We start from the raw sequence: 17,996 nt of genomic DNA, 5'->3' as shown, positions 1-17,996 counted from the left end.
TCCTTTGGCTTTTCAATAGAAATCAGCCCGTGTTCATGAGCTTGACATGAACAAAGTCTCCCTTTTCAACTTCGATAGGCCTGTGTGTCTTTCGGGAGTTGAATGAGGAATCTTGATGGTATGGGGGAGTATGACCATTGAGTTGCTTCCCTGACGCTTGTAGACATGGGTCACCTACCAGGCACATTGCTCTGTGCAGAGGAGAGCATGACATCAGTCTGAAACATACAACAATGTGCTGTGACTGGGCAGGTCCCAGGTCTTTTTCATATTTCACTAAATGACGCCTGACTTAATGAAGAGCCAGCTCTGTACCGTCTGAGATCATAATCCGCTATCTTCATCCCTACACATTGCATGTTATGCTCCCTGACCGTCAATAGAATACCGTGGACTAGGTCAGGAAACCCATTCCGTCCTGGCCCATTGGCCATTACTTGACACACACCCCATCTAAAACAATGGTATCATTGAAAAGAGAAGAACACTGGAATGGTGCTAACGTACGTGTTTGAAGTATATTGAGTATGGCTGAAGTGGGCGGGCTGCCTAGTATCCAATGGTGCTTCTGTTATAGAGGCTTTTCCTTCTTCTCTAAAAGGCATTACTGGAGATGATCAACTGCACTGTTCTGCACAACACTAAGAGCAGTGAACCCTGGGGCCCACACTAAAAGTACCCAACCATTTCAAATGGTGAGGCAACAGTTGGCTGCAACATGTTTCCTGCTCTGCCACTCAAGCTTGACTAGAGTCTATGATGGAACCCGGCAACACAAAACATAAACGAAAGCATTCAGTAGGAGGTGAAAGAAAGACATTTCACCCAGCTTAACCTGCGGCTGATAGACAGCAGTCACCATAATGTCTTCTTTAGTCTGTAAATACAGCTGGAGAGAAGAGAGCAGGGGAGAGGGAACAGAGTGAAACTGGATGAGTGTAGTGGCAGGCCTGTGAAGTGTTGGCGTTAGGTCTTCTGTTAATCAGACAGACTCGTGCCTCTCTTTCCCCTGCCCATGTCTAAAGCCTTCCCCTGTCCGTCTCCCCGAGAATAAAGGAGAAATCAATTATTCCGGAGCTGTGAAACATCGAGATAAACGCAGACTGCGAGTGCAAATTTTGCTCAAACCTTGTCTCTTCTCTGATTGGGCGTCTACACGATTAAAATGGTTAGAAAGGTCTGTCCGTCCATACTTGATTGACAAGGAAATTCTGCTTGGGAATATAAAGCACTTATTTTCCTTCTGTCTTTGCAATGCAGAGGCACAAATAGTATTCATATGTGGCGAGAACCTATGATTTAGGCTGATGATAAATAAGAATTGATTCATTGCCTCCGTCTTGTTATTTAGCCTATATTGCCTCTCTCCACAGGCCTGCAGACGTGCTCACAGGCAGTTCCGGCGTTTTCAACTGAGCTTTATCTGCCTAGACCAGGGAGGGGGATCCTGTTTTATAATCAAACAATAATAATTTGCTTGAAAATGGAAGCCGTCCCCAGTAGTTTAGATACTGTTGGTAGTCTAGGGGAGAATCTCAATTCCATACTCCTCATGTCCTCCCTCCTCGCCTCCTTCTAAAAACCCACTGGAGGAGAAGGTCAGAGGGGCGAGACCTCTGGCTTTCTCATCCAATGGGTTTTGAGAAGGAGGAGAGGAGAGAGGAGTGAAGACGCGAGGAGTATGGAATGAGATTCTCCCTTGGAGGCCATCTATTTCATGTGCTGCTTCTCAGAAGGCTATTCTATATGTGATGGTAAGACTGGGTCAAATAGACATCAAAACCGATGTTTCAACCAGGTCAAATAGACATCAAAACCGATGTTTGAACCAGGTCAAATAGACATCAAAACCGATGTTTGAACCAGGCCACATAGACATCAAAACCGATGTTTGAACCAGGTCAAATAGACATCAAAACCGGTGTTTGAACCAGGTCAAATAGACATCAAAACCGGTGTTTGAACCAGGTCAAATAGACATCAAAACCGATGTTTGAACCAGGTCAAATAGACATCAAAACCGATGTTTGAACTAGCGCTTCCTATCAGGGAGTTGGTCTAATGTTTCATATATTAATGAAGTGAAAAGAAAAAGCTATTTTACATACATGTCAGACATGATAAAGATCCATGGGTTTTTTTCTGTTCCCTTGAACTCTACTCCCACCTTCTGTATGGAAAAGAGAACTGCACCAACTGTAGGTTTTTTCTTCCATAAATGATCATGCAACCACATACGTGCATTTAGACACAAATAGATATCATACTTGTGAAATACCAATTCACAAAGAACACTGTTCTGTTCATGATTATGTTTAACCAAAGTGAATGGTCTAAACCTGATAATGTAGGGAATAGTAGTAGCAGATTGATTGCTAAGTGTCCTGTCTCACAGACATAATTGCCAGACGCAGTAATTAGTGTGTGCACGCATGGACACACACACACCATCCTCTCTCCTCTAGTTTTTTTTCTATTTCTACAGAAATTCCATGTAGAGTGGAGCTCGTGATTAACCAGCTCGAAATGCTGCCAAATGAAGTAACAAATCCCGGTCATTATAATAATAATGATTTGTCTTTCTATCTATGATTGTCTCTGGACGATCCTCTGCCTGTCTCCCGTTTTTTCACCAAAAGGCATGGTCTACACTACATAGTACAGGGAATAGTAGAAGCAGATTGATTGCTAAGTGTCCTGTATTACAGACATAATTGCCAGATGCAGTAATTCGTGTGTGAGCGCATGGACACATTCACACACACACCGTCCTCTCTCCTTCCTGTTGCTACTGAGAATCCATGCAGAGTATGATAGTGATAATAATTTGTCCTATCAGTTATTGCCTCTGGACGATCCCCTATGTTTGTACTTTTAATTACAATAAATAATGTATCTTCAGAGAGAAAAAAAAGGAAAACCATGCCTCTGGAAAAAATAACACCCTTCATATTTAAATTGCGCTCAAATCCCTCAGGCAGTTTAGATTGGCGAAACTGTTTGGCTTTTAAACTGTTCTGAATACATGAGAACAGCACTTGCTCTGTCAGTGTGTGCTTGTGTGTAGAACAGCACTTGCTCTGTCAGTGTGCGCTTGTGTGTAGAACAGCACTTGCTCTGTCACTGTGTGCTTGTGTGTAGAACAGCACTTGCTCTGTCACTGTGTGCTTGTGTGTAGAACAGTACTTGCTCTGTCAGTGTGTGCTTGTACGCATGTGGATTTGAAATATTGGACAGCATCTTGTAAGTTTGATCCATGAAGAAGTCAGCAGGAGAATGAAATAAATAAAGTGCTGGTGGGTGACTGACTGACTTGCCTCCATATCAAGGCTAATCACATAAGCGTTTAAGGAATTTTCAATGCAAGACTTTAAGATTCAGTCCAGTGGTCACAAAGCCACTGTCTCCATGGGCTGGAGTTAAAGGCTGTTAGGGAGGCACAGGGGTTGGCCTGGGCCCCAGCATACGTCTCCTCTCTTTCTGCTCCTTCATCCTGCTCTCTGTCTCTCCATCCGGCCCAGGGGAGCAGGAGGGAGATGTTTGAGCAGGGTGGTAGGGAGGTGGGGGTAGAGGGGACTGGACTGGAGAGTTGTCTACAGGTGAAAGCAGGTCAGCTCAGGTATGGCATTTTTATCGTGGAGGGAGGTAGTGGTAGTTGCTTCCTATAAATCTCTTATGGGCTATTTACTTATCAATACCGCTTTATTTGTACTCGCAGCTAATGCGCACAGAGCCCCAGCCTCAGTCCCAAACCGACCAGGGCCCAGACTCCAAGCTTTCTCAGCTGGATAATCATTTGTAGAGAAATCAATGGTGGCTGGAAAGCTATTAGGAACATTTTAATTTGGAATAAAAGGAGATTTATGATTGCTGTTATGACGGAGCACCCCAGGTGCAGCGTGGCTGCCGGCTATGGAGGCGTGGGCTACTGAACAACATCGGGGCAGGCTGGGTAATATGTTGGAGGGGCTACGGCTGCCTCAGTGACTTTGGTGAAACTCCGCCTCCACTCTCTCCCCAAACTTTCCTCCTGCACAGCTAGAGTTAGAAAGTGATTTACAGAACACTGGCAGCTTCTTCCGTCTATTTCAGTCTTCTTCAACAGACTATTTAAAAGTGGGTGTGTACTGTAAGGGCACTTAGCTGATAACAACTACTGTGAGTACAACAGCTGGTGGCATTTAAACAATAGATAGGCCTGGAGGGAGAATCATGAGACAGAATGTTCCAGGCCAAATCAAATTTGTATTGTCACATGCTTCGTAAACAACAGGTAGCGAAGCTACCAGTGAAATGCTTACTTACAGGCCCTTCCCAACAATGCAGAATACAAAACAAAATATTAATATTATAAATACTTAATGAGCAATGATAGCTTAGCTATATACATGGGGTAGCAGTACTGAGTCAATGTGCAGGGGTACGAGGAAATTGAGGTAGATATGTACATATAGGAAGGGGTAAAATGACTCGGCAACAGGATAGATGATAAACATTATCAGCGTATGTGTGGAAGTGTGTGTGTGGCAAATGTGTGTCTGTGTGTACGTGGTATGTGTGAGTGAGTGAGTGTGTGTGTGTGTGTGTGTATGTGTGTGTATGTGCTGGAGTGTCAATGTAAGTACAGTGCACTTGGAAGGTATTCAGATCCCTTGACTTTTTCCCCCAAAATGTACATTACAGCCTTGTTCTAAAATTGATTAAATTGTTTTGTTTCTCCTCATCAATCTACACACAATACCCCATAATGACAAATAAAAATCTTTTTTTTTTTTTTTTTGCAATTTTTTTTAAATACAACTGAAATATTACATTTACATAGGTATTGAGACCCTTTCACTCAGTACTTTGTTGGTATGAAACTTGGCACACCTGTATTTGGGGGGTTTCTCCCCATCTTCTCTGCAGATCCTCTCAAGCTCTGTCAGGTTGGATGGGGAGTGTCGCTGCACAGGTATTTTCAGGTCTCTCCAGAGATGATGGATCGGGTTCAAGTCCGGGCTCTGGCAGAGCCACTCAAGGACATTCAGAGACTTGCCCCGAAGACACTCCTGAGTTGTCCTGGCTGTGTGCTTAAAGTCAATGTCCTGTTGGAAGGTAAACCTTTGCCCCAGTCTGAGGTCCTGAGCACTCTGGAGCAGGTTTTCATCAAGGATCTCTCAGTACTTTGCTCCGTTCATCTTTCCCTTGATCCAGACTAGTTTCCCAGTCCCTGCCGCTGAAGAACATCCCCACAGCATGATGCTGCAACCACCATGCTTCACCGTAGGGATGGTGCCAGGTTTCCTCCTGACGAGACGCTTGGCATTCAGGCCAAAGAGTTCAATCTTGGTTTCATCAGACCAGAGAATCTTGTTTCTCATAGTCTGAGAGTCCTTTAGGTGCCTTTTGGCAAACTCCAAGTGGGCTGTCATGTGCCTTTTACTGAGGAGTGGCTTCCATCTGGCCACTACCATAAAGGCCTGATTAGTAGAGCGCTGCAGAGATGGTTGTTCTTCTGGAAGTTTCTCCCATCTCCACAGAAGAAGTCTGGAGCTCTGTCAGAGTGACCTTCGGGTTCTTGGTCACTTCCCTGACCAATGACCTTCTCCCCCGATTGCTCAGTTTGGTTGGGCGGCCAGCTCTAGGAAGAGTCTTAGTGGTTCCAAACTTCTTCCATTTAACTTCTATGGGCTAGGCTAGCGTCCCACCTGCGGGACACAGCCAGTGAAATATCAGGGCGGAAAATTCAAAAACAACAAAATGTCATAATTCAACTTTCTCAAACATACAACTATTTTACACCATTTTAAAGATAAACTTCTCGTTAATCTAACCACATTGTTCGATTTCAAAAAGGCTTTACAGCGAAAGCAAAACATTAGATTATGTTAGGAGAGCACATAGACAAAAATAATCACACAGCCTTTTTCCAAGCAAGGACGTGTCACTAAAACCCAAAACACAGCTAAATGAAGCACTAACCTTTGACGATCTTCATCAGATGACACTCCTAGGACATTATGTTACACAATACATGTATGTTTTATTCGATAAAGTTCATATTTATATCCAAAAACAGAATTTTCATTGGCGCGTGATGTTCAAAAAATGTATTCCCACCAAAACGTCCAGTGAATGTGCACATCAATTTACAAAAATACTCATCATAAACGTTGACAAAATATATAACAATTATTTTAAGAATTATAGATAGACTACCCCTGGATGCAACCGCTGTGTCAGATTTTAAAATAGCTTTACGGAGAAAGCACATTTTTCAATATTCTGAGTACATAGCTCAGCCATCACGGCGAGCTATTCAGACAACCGCCAAGTTCGGGTCAACCTAAACTCAGAATTAGTATTAGAAATATTCTCTTACCTTTGCTGATCTTCGTCAGAATGCACTCCCAGGACTGCTACTTCCACAAGAAATGTTGTTTTTGTTCGAAAGAATCCATATTTATGTACAAATACCTCAGTTTTGTTCATGCGTACAGATCACGTATCCAAAGGCATAACGCGCGAGCGTGGAATGAGAGACGAAAAGGCAAAATGTTCCATTACCGTACTTAGAAGCATGTTAAACGCTGTTTAAAATCAATCTTTATGGTATTTTGAATGTAAAATTGCGATAATATTCCAACCGGACAATAGCATATTCATTCAAGAAGAAAAAGAAGGAGGGGCGTGCTCGCGGGACTGAGCATATCCAATTCCTTTGTTGCCAGGCAGACCACTCAGAAACTGAGCTCCTATTATCTGCCCAGTGACAGGAAAATGCTCAAACCACTTTCTGAAGACTTTAGACAGCCAATGGAAGCCTTAGGAAGTGCAACGTCACCCCACAGGCACTAGATAGAGAATCAAAAGAAGAACTACAATTCTGAGACTTTCCACTTCCTGCTTGGAACTTTCTCAGGTTTTTGCCTGCCATATGAGTTCTGTTATACTCACAGACACCATTCAAACAGTTTTAGAAACTTCAGAGTGTTTTCTATCCAAATCTACTAATAATATGCATATTGTAGTTTCTGGGCCAGAGTAGTAACCTGTTTAAATTGGGTATGTTTTTCATCCGGCCGTGATAATACTGCCCCCTAGCCCAGACAGGTTAAGAATGATGGAGGCCACTATGTTCTTGGGGACACTGTGTTCTTGGGGAATACTTTCCGAATGCACTCTGTGTGAGTGTGTGGAGTCCAGTGTATATGCACAGAGTCAAAAAGAGTTAGTGCAAAAAGGGTCAACGCAGATAGTTCGGGTAGCTATTTAGCAATTCTTATGGCTTTGGGGTAGAAGCTGTTCAGGGTCTTGTTGTTTCCAGACTTGGTGCACCAGTACCGCTTGCCGTGCAGTAGTCTTTGACAATTTTTAGGACCATCCTCTGACACCTCCTGGTATAGAGGTCCTGGATGGCAGGGAGTTCGACCCCAGTGATGTACTCGGCTGTACGTACTACCCTCTGTAGCGCCTTGCCAAGCAGTTTCCATACCAAGCAGTGCTGCAGGCAGTCAAGATGCTCTCAATGGTGCAGCTGTAGAATGTTTTGAGGATTTGAGGGCCCATGCCAAATCTTTTCAGCCTCTTAAGGGGGAAGAGGCTCTTGTCATGCCCTCTTCACTACTGTCTTGGTGTGTTTGGACCATGTTTGGACCATGTTATGTCGTTAGCGATGTGAACACCGAGGAACTTGAAGCTCTCAAACCGCAGCCCCGTCGATGTGAATGGGGGCATTTGGCTCTCCATTTCCTGTAGTCCATGATAAGCTCCTTTGTCTTGCCCACATTGAGGCAGATGTTGTTGTCCTGGCACCACATTGCCAGTTGTTTGACCTTCTCCCTATAGGCTGCCAGGTATTAGTAGTGGGAAGTGTTTGTTCACCTTCGGCCTCTCTACCTTTGTTGTTAAACCTGACATCTACCCTTACCGCAATCTTCCCTCCCACTGCCTTGGCTTTGTGACCCCTATTAGCCAGACTTGGTCAGCGAGATGCTCTTTGTGTCTGTGTTACATCTCACACCGCAGAGCACATGCACGAGCCCTCCTGTTGCTGTGCAGGGCGGCCTGTGTTCCCATCCAGCCTTTGTGTTCACCTGATTTGAGTCCACAATTAGCTGTCTCCTATTCAACATATATCCCCCTAATGCTCTCTTAGCATGACCTATCTACATGTAAACACCAAACCAATGGACCCCTGGACCCTTACTGAACTACCCCTGTTGCCTGGCTACCCATCCACATCTCTGCAGCCAAACTGACGTTTCTTCTCCAGGATGACAGCGATCAATAGAGCAGCGAGTTGTCGGGCAGCTGCCCCTCCTCCCTGGTCTATAGTATCGATTCATCATGTTCTTCAGCAGATTCCATTCCACTAGTGGTTTGATGATGTGCAAACTGTGCCCATGTTAAAATCTCTGGTTCCCTCTGTTTTTATTACATAGAAGGAATTCTAAGTTTGGTTTTAGATGGGAGTTCGAACTTTTATCCCTGATCGAATGAATAGAGGGTTTGACTCAAGAACTGTTTCATTATTGTAGGGTTAACGACCCCTAAGTGTAGATTTAACTTTTGGGGGTGGACATATTTCTTCACAAGGGGCAGTGCATTAAAGTGTGGTGGTGTTGATTTTGAAACAGGGTTTATTCACTAGGAACTAAACGGAAGCAAACTGAAAGATACAGGAGGGACCTACTGTACCTGACTTTGTCAAATAGAAACTATTGTTTTTGTTGTAAAATGTTTTTCCGTTTGGAGTAAACTGTTTCTTGTGCGAAACGGGGTGTATTCATTACGGAAACTGTTTAAGGTTTAAGAACCAAACGGAATCAAAACAAGAGTTTCTATTGGACAAATTCAGGTAGGTCCCTCCCCGTTTCGTTCCGTTTGCTTCAATTTACAAAGAAACGTTTTGCAACCAAATCTGCGTACTGAACGCCCTTGGTGATTATGTTTGTGATCCATCAACACATCAAGATCAAGAATATGGTGAGTAGCACTGAACCCCTTTTGTAAATGTTTTTACCTGTGTACTCAAATTAACCATATTTAAATTTCTGAGTACTTTCAGTGCAGATAGACTACAGCAAATCCTTTTGAGAAGTGTCAATTCCATTAAGATCAAGCTATCTCTTCTCTGTCTATTAAATGCATGAGGAGGACCTTTGCCGTCAAAACTCATTCACACCATGACAGTATGTAGCCTATGGTGCTGTGAAATCTTGAAACATCTTCTATTGTCTTGTCTATTGATTTATTTACATTCTTTAGGCAGTTTGTGTTCCTTCCTGCCAGAGTGATAGATAGATAGGACTGAGTAATAGAATCGCTGGCATTATGACAGCAATGATGTGTTCACTCCTGCTGTCACCCTTTGACTAATGGCATCTCCTGTAGAACGCATCAAAACTCTATCTGTCATTCAACTCAGTATTGAGGTCTTCCATACTTTCAGAGTTAGGAATCTGAGTACAAGTATAATGACTCCTTTGTGCCAGTCGCTGCTTGTTATTATTCACAAACTCCTTCAGAAGCTGACTTTAATCAATAGATACAAACACAGCTCTTTATTTTTTTTATGTCTTTGCTCTGCACATTTTGAATGATAAGGACGATAATAGCACAGAGCAGACATTGTGAAGGGAGAGCTCTTTGGGGATATGCTGCCTCAGTCGTCGCTCGGGGATGTTGTGGTCCTGCCAAGGTGCATAGTGTGTGCAGGGCTGGCGAGAAGTGGCCTATTAAAAGCCTGTAAAGTAAGCACATTTGATGTCCTTGAGACGTCTACTTCACTCACACCCTCATAACAGGGTCAATACAGGCCCTGACAACGGTGGTTCATTGAAAAACATATAAACAGAGACCCATAGATATTGTGATGAATCACTCAAGATGCCAATATAATAATAGAGTTAGCCAATTGGCCCTCTCTCCTGTCTCCACCTCCCCTCCCAGGCCCTAGCCCATGCTACTCCTTATGGGGGACACTTGATGTGTGCTCATTGATTATGTGGTTTTTAATGCACATTATGCAGAGCAGGAGATGCACAGTAGTAGTGCTGAGAGGGCCTGTATGTCAGTGCATCGATCTCTCCATTAACTGGTCAGTGTTGGACAGTGCGACCATGTATCCTGTTAATAAAGTGTCTACGGTACCACGCTGTACGAGGTGTAAAACACATTACTTCCTATTAGATTGGCCAACAACAAAGAGAGCAAATACTTTGTCAACTGTTTAGTGTTTCCCCATGGACTTTATTCTAATGGAGAGTGTGATATGAGATATAATTTCCCTGGTTTATATTTGCCACTTGTTGTTGTGTTTCTGCAAAGGGAATAAATCAAGCTCTTTAGCGACTGTCTCCAGATCAGCGCTTGCTGCTACTGCATCAACATCTAAAGAGCAGACGACATCCATCAGATACTCTGGGGGCATGTCAATAGTGTTAAGTGGCTGGTCTCCTCCCTTTCATCTGCACTGATATTAAGGAGGCTAAAACCAATTCACCATAGGTAGCTTTACCATATTGTTTCCTCCATATCCTGTTTGTCTTAGACACAATTCCGATGCTCCTTAGTTGAGATTCTGTGAACTGGAGACTTGGGCGCTGTGTGATTCCCTGCTCAGTTGTAAAGATTCATTGATATCTTTAGACTCGGAGGACGTTAGCTTAGGTTCAATTATGAAACCGGCCCAAATGGTGTCTCAGTCTTCTTGGGCGTCCCTCCCCTGCGCTAGCTGGTGGCTAATGGCTCTGACCGCCACAGAGCTGCTTGTTCAAACCATCAGCAGGAGCTTTGCTGGGCGAATGGTTAAGCTTATTTGCATGTCTTAGTTTTCAGTTGCATTGAGATGGAATTAGTTGGAATCACATTTTGGATGTATCTGGGGTCAGGGTGTGCCGTAGACTAGCCACAGGTCAAAAATGTACTGTGTCGTCCAACTGAGTGTTGGAATTGGGAGTTGATACTGTGGGGTTCCTATTCGCTCCACTGGTCTTTATGCAGTAGTAACAGAAGAGCAAATACCTGTTCCCATTCAATCTCTGTTAATTTGCCTATTACCTTTAATCGTTTATCAGAGCATCAGGGGTAATTTAATTGTAATCTTTGAAGAGAATAGATTATGTGCACTCTATTAACCTTTTCACTGCTTCCCAGCTAGGCTACTGTGTGAATATCAATAGTGTTTTCAGTGTTTGGTCCTCTCCCTTCTGCCTCAGCCCTTTTCTCCATGAGGAGAATTTGAGCAAAGTCAACCTGGACTCAGTGATAGACAATTAGTATGATATGTTACGTTTTGTATGGTATGTATTCATTTGTGGATGTCCATCATCCATTTCATATGATATGTTACATTTTGTATGGTATGTATTAATTTGTGGATGTCCATCATCCATTTCATATGATATGTTACGAATTACAATTCGTATTTGTTACAATCTGCAATTTGTACAATATGTTACTAATTTGCAAAACGTATGATATATTACGAATTCCAATTTGTTGTGGCTAACATTAGCTAGTTGGCTAGGTGGCTAATGCTAATGTTAGCTAGGTACCTAATGTTAGCTAAGCTACGGGGTTAGCTAGGCTAGGGGTTAGGGTTAAGGTTAGGTTAAAGGGTTAAGGTCAGTGTTAGGGGAAGGGTTAACTAACATGGTAAGTAGTTGCAAAGTTGCTAAAATGCTAAAGTTGTCCATGATGAGAATCAAACAGACAACCTTTGGGTTGCTAGAGGTTCACGTTATACGTAAACATTCCATCCCGACCAACCACCCTACTTTAGTGTTTGCCTTAAGTAAACCTCTGTTATATGTATCCATACCAAACGTAACATTTCATACTAAATTGAGTGTCTAGGATTTACATTTACTATGTTACATCTAGTGTATGAGACCAGGCTGGCAGAGCAGGATTGTCTAAAGTGTATCACTGAGTGCACAATACATTAGGAACACCTGCTTTTTCCATGACATAGACTGACCAGGTGAATCCAGGTTAAAGCTAGGATCCCTTATTGATGTCACCTGTTAAATCCACTTCAATCAGTGTAGATGAAGGGGAGGACACAGGTTAAAGAGGATTTTTCAGCTTTGAGACAACTGAGACATGGATTGAGTGTGTCAAGAACTGTAACGCTACTGGGTTTTTCACGCTCAACAGTTTCCTGTGTGTATCAGGAATGGTCCACCATCCAACTTGACACAACTGTGGGAAGCATTGGAGTCAACATGTGCCAGCATCCCTGTGGAACGCTTTCGACACCTTGTAGAATCCATGCTCCGATGAATTGAGGCTGTTCTGAGAGCAAAACGGGATGCAACTCAATATTAGGAAGTTGCTCCTAATGTTTTGTACACTCAGTATGCATCTAAATGTTGCTCATGTCTCAAATAGTCATTGGTCGAAGCATCCGACACCAGTCGAGTGGAGTTTCCAAAGAAACACAATGTTCATAATAGTAATGTCCTGCGGTTCTCCTTCTGGGAGAGAAACAGCGAGAAATATCAAGAAAATAGAACATTTTATATTTTGCCAAGAGCTGAAGTCAAAACAACAAGTTTTTTCCATTCACATCTGCGAGATATTGTGGCCTGGATCAGAAGAGAGGGAAGCTGATGGTGGATATGTGATTTTTGGCCTTTCAAAGGGAAATAGTGAAACTAAATTGACTGTGTTTCAGTGCATTGCTGGCTGTTTGGGTAAGCTGTTCATTTGGTCGTATCTCTTCTTGGTTTATGTTTCTTTCATTGTTCAATTTCCGTTCCATTGCGGGCAGATTGTTTCACCGTGCGTAATGCTAATAACGTAAGAGTGTTGCTAATGAACGCACAATCGGCTGGAGACATCCAGCGTATGTTTTTTATAAAAAAATGAGCTACGTTCCATGGGGAATAAAAAAAAACTGTCTTCTAATAGTGAATCATCTAGATTAGAAGATGAGTGAATTGTAGTCATTTGGACACTTTATACATTTTTCTTAGGATTTCATTTGAAATGTTCAGCACCAGTTAAATGCACTGCACAAGCAGCAACCAGCCCTATAAATCATGTATGTGTGTGCGTGCATGCAAGCAAGCATGAGCTTCTTCCAAAAAAAGCCAATTATTTCCATCTCCCGCTGTAGAGCCTTGTCAGCCAAGGCCATTAGCCAGAGACGGACAGGACGAGGCGATGAGACGTCTTAACACCTATGTAACATCACTGTTGATGAAAGTCCTCTGAGATCTTTGATTGGATGGTTGGTGTGGGGTGACGAGAGGTTCCAGACTTAAAAGGACACGTCGTTCTCGAGCTCGTTTGAACAAGTTGGGTGATTGGCAGGAAGTTGTTTTTGTGCTTGGCTCTTTAGGATCGGAAGTTTTAGTGGATTATTTTTAAGTCATTTTCCTGACCTGCGAGTCAGGCAGGACAGTAGCTGATTATCTCCATTCATTTAAAGGAGTCTTGAGTCTTTTCTCTCCCCACAAGTCTCCGTGTTGTTAATGAATTATGCTGTATATGCTGGTTAAACCCTTGATTGAGGCTTCAATCTCTTGCCTAAGTGTTGGTTCTAATTCTCCACTGAAACCCTCTTCAATAGAAGGTCTGAGGCGATATTTCCCTCTCTCTATACTCACTGGCACATACTCTTTCTGCTTGTTGTTTTTCAAGCCCAACTTCACAGGAATTCCCAATAGTCCTCAGCCATCTGTCTCTTACAGTACCTCAGTAAAGACAGAATGGACAGCAGACAAGCTCAGCCTTTTTACTTATCTTCTATGGTAAATCCACATATCCTGCACCAACCCACAGTCTGAAGAATCATATACTGTACTCTGTGTATTGAGGAAGACTTTAGTGATGAACAAGAACTGTAAATACATCAAGTAGCTATTCCAGGTTTCTCCTAGTGACTCAATTTCCTGAACAAATATGAGGTACTGTATATGGTTCAATTGGGGTAGCAGTACAGACCAAAGCTTAGTGAGCCTTCTTACCCCGAAGACTGATATTGGGGTTACGAGGCCTTTAGATAACATAGTACAGTGAGGGGAAAAAAGTATTTGATCCCGTGCTGATTTTGTACGTTTGCCCACTGACAAAGAAATGATCAGTCTATAATTTTAATGGTAGGTTTATTTGAACAGTGAGAGACAGAATAGCAACAACAAAAATCCAGAAAAACGAATGTCAAAAATGTTATAAAATGATTAGCATTTTAATGAGGGAAATAAGTATTTGACCCCCTCTCAATCAGAAAGATTTCTGGCTCCCAGGTGTCTTTCATACAGATAACGAGCTGAGATTAGAGCACACTCTTAAAAGGGAGTGCTCCTAATCTTATACCTGCCCACAGAAGCAATCAATCAATCAGATTCCAAACTCTCCACCATGGCCAAGACCAAAGAGCTCTCCAAGGATGTCAGGGACAAGATTGTAGACCTACACAAGGCTGGAATGGGCTACAAGACCATCGCCAAGCAGCTTGGTGAGAAGGTGACAACATTTGGTGCCATTATTCGCAAATGGAGGAAACACAAAAGAACTGTCAATCTCCCTCGGCCTGGGGCTCCATGCAAGATCTCACCTCGTGGAGTTGCAATGATCATGAGAACGGTGAGGAATCAGCCCAGAACTACACGGGAGGATCTTGTCAATGATCTCAAGGCAGCTGGGACCATAGTCACCAAGAAAACAATTGGTAACACACTTCGCCGTGAAGGACTGAAGTCCTGCAGCGCACGCAAGGTCCCCCTGCTCAAGAAAGCACATATACATGCCTGTCGGAAGTTTGCCAATGAACATCTGAATGATTCAGAGGACAACTGGGTGAAAGTGTTGTGGTCAGATGAGACCAAAATGGAGCTCTTTGGCATCAACTCAACTCGCTGTATTTGGAAGAGGAGGAATACTGCCTATGACCCCAAGAACACCATGCCCACCGTCAAACATGGAGGTGGAAACATTATGCTTTGGGGGTGTTTTTCTGCTAAGGGGACAGGACAACTTCACCGCATCAAAGGGACGATGGACGGGGCCATGTACCATCAAATCTTGGGTGAGAACCTCCTTCCCTCAGCCAGGGCATTGAAAATAGGTTGTGGATGGGTATTCCAGCATGACAATCACCCAAAACACACGGCCAAGGCAACAAAGGAGTGGCTAAAGAAGAAGCACATAAAGGTCCTGGAGTGGCCTAGCCAGTCTCCAGACCTTAATCCCATAGACAATTTGTGGAGGGAGTTGAAGGTTCGAGTTGCCAAACGTCAGCCTCGAAACCTTAATGACTTGGAGAAGATCTGCAAGGAGGAGTGGGACAAAATCCCTCCTGAGATGTGTGCAAACCTGGTGGCCAACTACAAGAAACGTCTGACCTCTGTGATTGGCAACAAGGGTTTTGCCACCAAGTACTAAGTCATGTTTTGCAGAAGGGTCAAATACTTATTTCCCTCATTAAAATGCAAATAATTTTATAACATTTTTGACATGCGTTTTTCTGGATTTTTGTTGTTGTTATTCTGTCTCTCACTGTTCAAATAAACCTACCATTAAAATTATAGACTGATCATTTCTTTGTCAGTGGGCAAACGTACAAAATCAGCAGGGGATCAAATACTTTTTTCCCTCACTGATAGAAAATAGAGGAGCTGGTGGGAGGAGCTATAGAAGGATGGGCTCATTGTAATGGCTGGAATGGAATTAATTGTAACGGTATTAAACACATCAAACATATGGTAACCATATTTGACTCTGTTCCATTTATTCCATTCCAGCTATCACAATGAGCCCGTCCTCCTATAGCTCCTCCCACCAGCCTCCTCTGATAGAGCTAGAGGCCCGTGTTTCCTCTTCAGCCATCAACAGAATGGGGACATTTAGTTTCCTTATCTCTCCTCTAATGGGAACACAAACAAACTGAATTGACTTTTCCGCATGGCTTCAGACGGATGGGATAGTGGGATGTCCGTTGAGAGGCAGATGATTGCAATGTTTAACTTTTCATTTCAAGGAGTGGGAGGAAGAGAGAAATTCCTCCTCGTTTCATTGGCCAAATAATCCTTCATTGGAGGTTGATCACCTCTCTATCACTGCTCAATCTGTTAGATAGAGAAGGCATGGCATCAAAAATAGGGAGGGAGGATGGACAGAAATAGAATGACAATTAGATGGAGATTTGGAGATTGTGCATCCCAAGAGTCCCTCAAAGCAGGGTGGGCGACGCTCACAGGTTTAGAAATGATTACTTTGGAGAATCGCCTCGATTATAATTTTTTTCTCCCTGCCCCCTCTATCCGTGTCTCTTTCTTGGGGCGAGAGGAAAGGTATTCATTTTAATTTCTCAATAAGTCATTATTTGGGCTCCTCTTTGGCCATTTGTCTTTATATTTATTATACTTGTGTGTTTTTTGGGGGGGGGGCAGATGGTCCTGCTTTCAATTTAAGAAAGAAAATATCTCCTTGAGCTCTCGAGGTAATAAGATGTGTCCTATAAAAAAATCAAGGTTCGGTCCATAAAAGATTTACGGTCAGGTAGGAGTGTTGGCAGTCTAGTTGACATCTCATACAGGTCTTCCAGGTTTTGATCTACAAATGTGTGATGTTGGTTTTGGAGTGTTATTCATTTTCCTCAGTTTGCACACCTGTGTGGTTTTCCATCTTGGGTCTATCCTTTACCTGAAAAATAAAAACATGAAAACTGTACTGCAAAGTACAGTAGAAAATGTAAATGTTACGATGAAACCAATTATTTTACCTCTGCACTACACTACAGTGTTGTGTTCAGGGATGTAGTAGTAGAAAAACTAAACTCTCAACGCCTGTTGAGATGACGGTTGGAGTCTAGCCTTTACCCTCAACTGCATCCCTGGTGTTATTTTTACTGTATAGTTTTACAGTAACAGTTTTGCTAACCTTTAGTTTCTCCCAACATACCATATCATCATATTAAAGGTAGCCATACTGACTGAGGAGGAGGCAGGATGCATAGGTTGTTGCCCCAGCTGATATCATCTTTAATGGCTTTGGGGACAGAGGGAGAAGTAGAGACAGAGGGAGAAGTAGAGACAGAGGGGGGAGACAGAGGCAGCGTTAGCCCTGGTGCTAGAGGAGCTGGCCTAAGAGGGAGATTATAAAGTCATTGGAAAGCTGATCATCAGTTATTAAGTGAAAGGCCAGTGCATTAATGTGTCCTGAGACCTGAGCCACACAGGGAATGTCTAGCAGGCAGTGTGGAGAGGGAAGGCCATATTGGTGGTGTATGGAGAGGGGAGGAAAATCAACGTTTATTGGTCGCATACACAGATTTGCAGATGTTATCGCAGGTGCAGCGAAATTATTGTGTTTCTAGCTCTAACAGTGCAGTAATAATACCTACCAATACAAAACAATACGCACATTATCCAGAAAGTAAAACGATAGAAATTAAGAAATACCAGAACGAGCTTTGTCTGAGTCTGGGATATAAATGGTACATCTGTAGAAGTACATGAGGGTCTTAGGGACCAAGCCAAATTTCTTCAGCCTCCTGAGGTTGAAGACGCGCTTTCACCACTCCACCAGGGCTCACACCTCCTCCCTGTAGGCTGTATCGTCATTGTTGGCAATCAGGCCTACCACTGCTGTGTCGTCAGCAAACTTGATGACTGAGTTGGAGATGTGCGTGGCCACGCAGTCATGGGTGAACAGTGATTACAGGAGGGGGCTGAGGAGGAGTCGGGGAAAGAGTGGAGGTGGTGGAAGAGGGGGCAGGCCACTGGAGGAGGTAGAGGAGAAGGGGGAGCGTAGGAGGAAGAGGACGATGGGAAGGAGTAGGTGTTGAAGGAGGATGACGTGGAGAAGGAGGGAGAAAGAGAACGGTCAGAGGGCTGGATATGAAAGCCCTTTAGATGGGGAGAACAGGAGAGGGCATCAGGAGATCAGATGAAATGTTGTGAATTGAGATGACCTGGACAGCAAGATAGAAGTTTTGTCTGTTAAATGTTGATGCGTCTCTTTTGCTATTGATCAGAATAATTACTCTGCACCTCTTA

The sequence above is a fragment of the Salmo salar genome, chromosome ssa07 (assembly GCF_905237065.1).
Source record: "Salmo salar chromosome ssa07, Ssal_v3.1, whole genome shotgun sequence".
NCBI classification, from domain to species: domain Eukaryota; kingdom Metazoa; phylum Chordata; class Actinopteri; order Salmoniformes; family Salmonidae; genus Salmo; species Salmo salar.
This window is presented reverse-complemented; position numbering follows the sequence as displayed.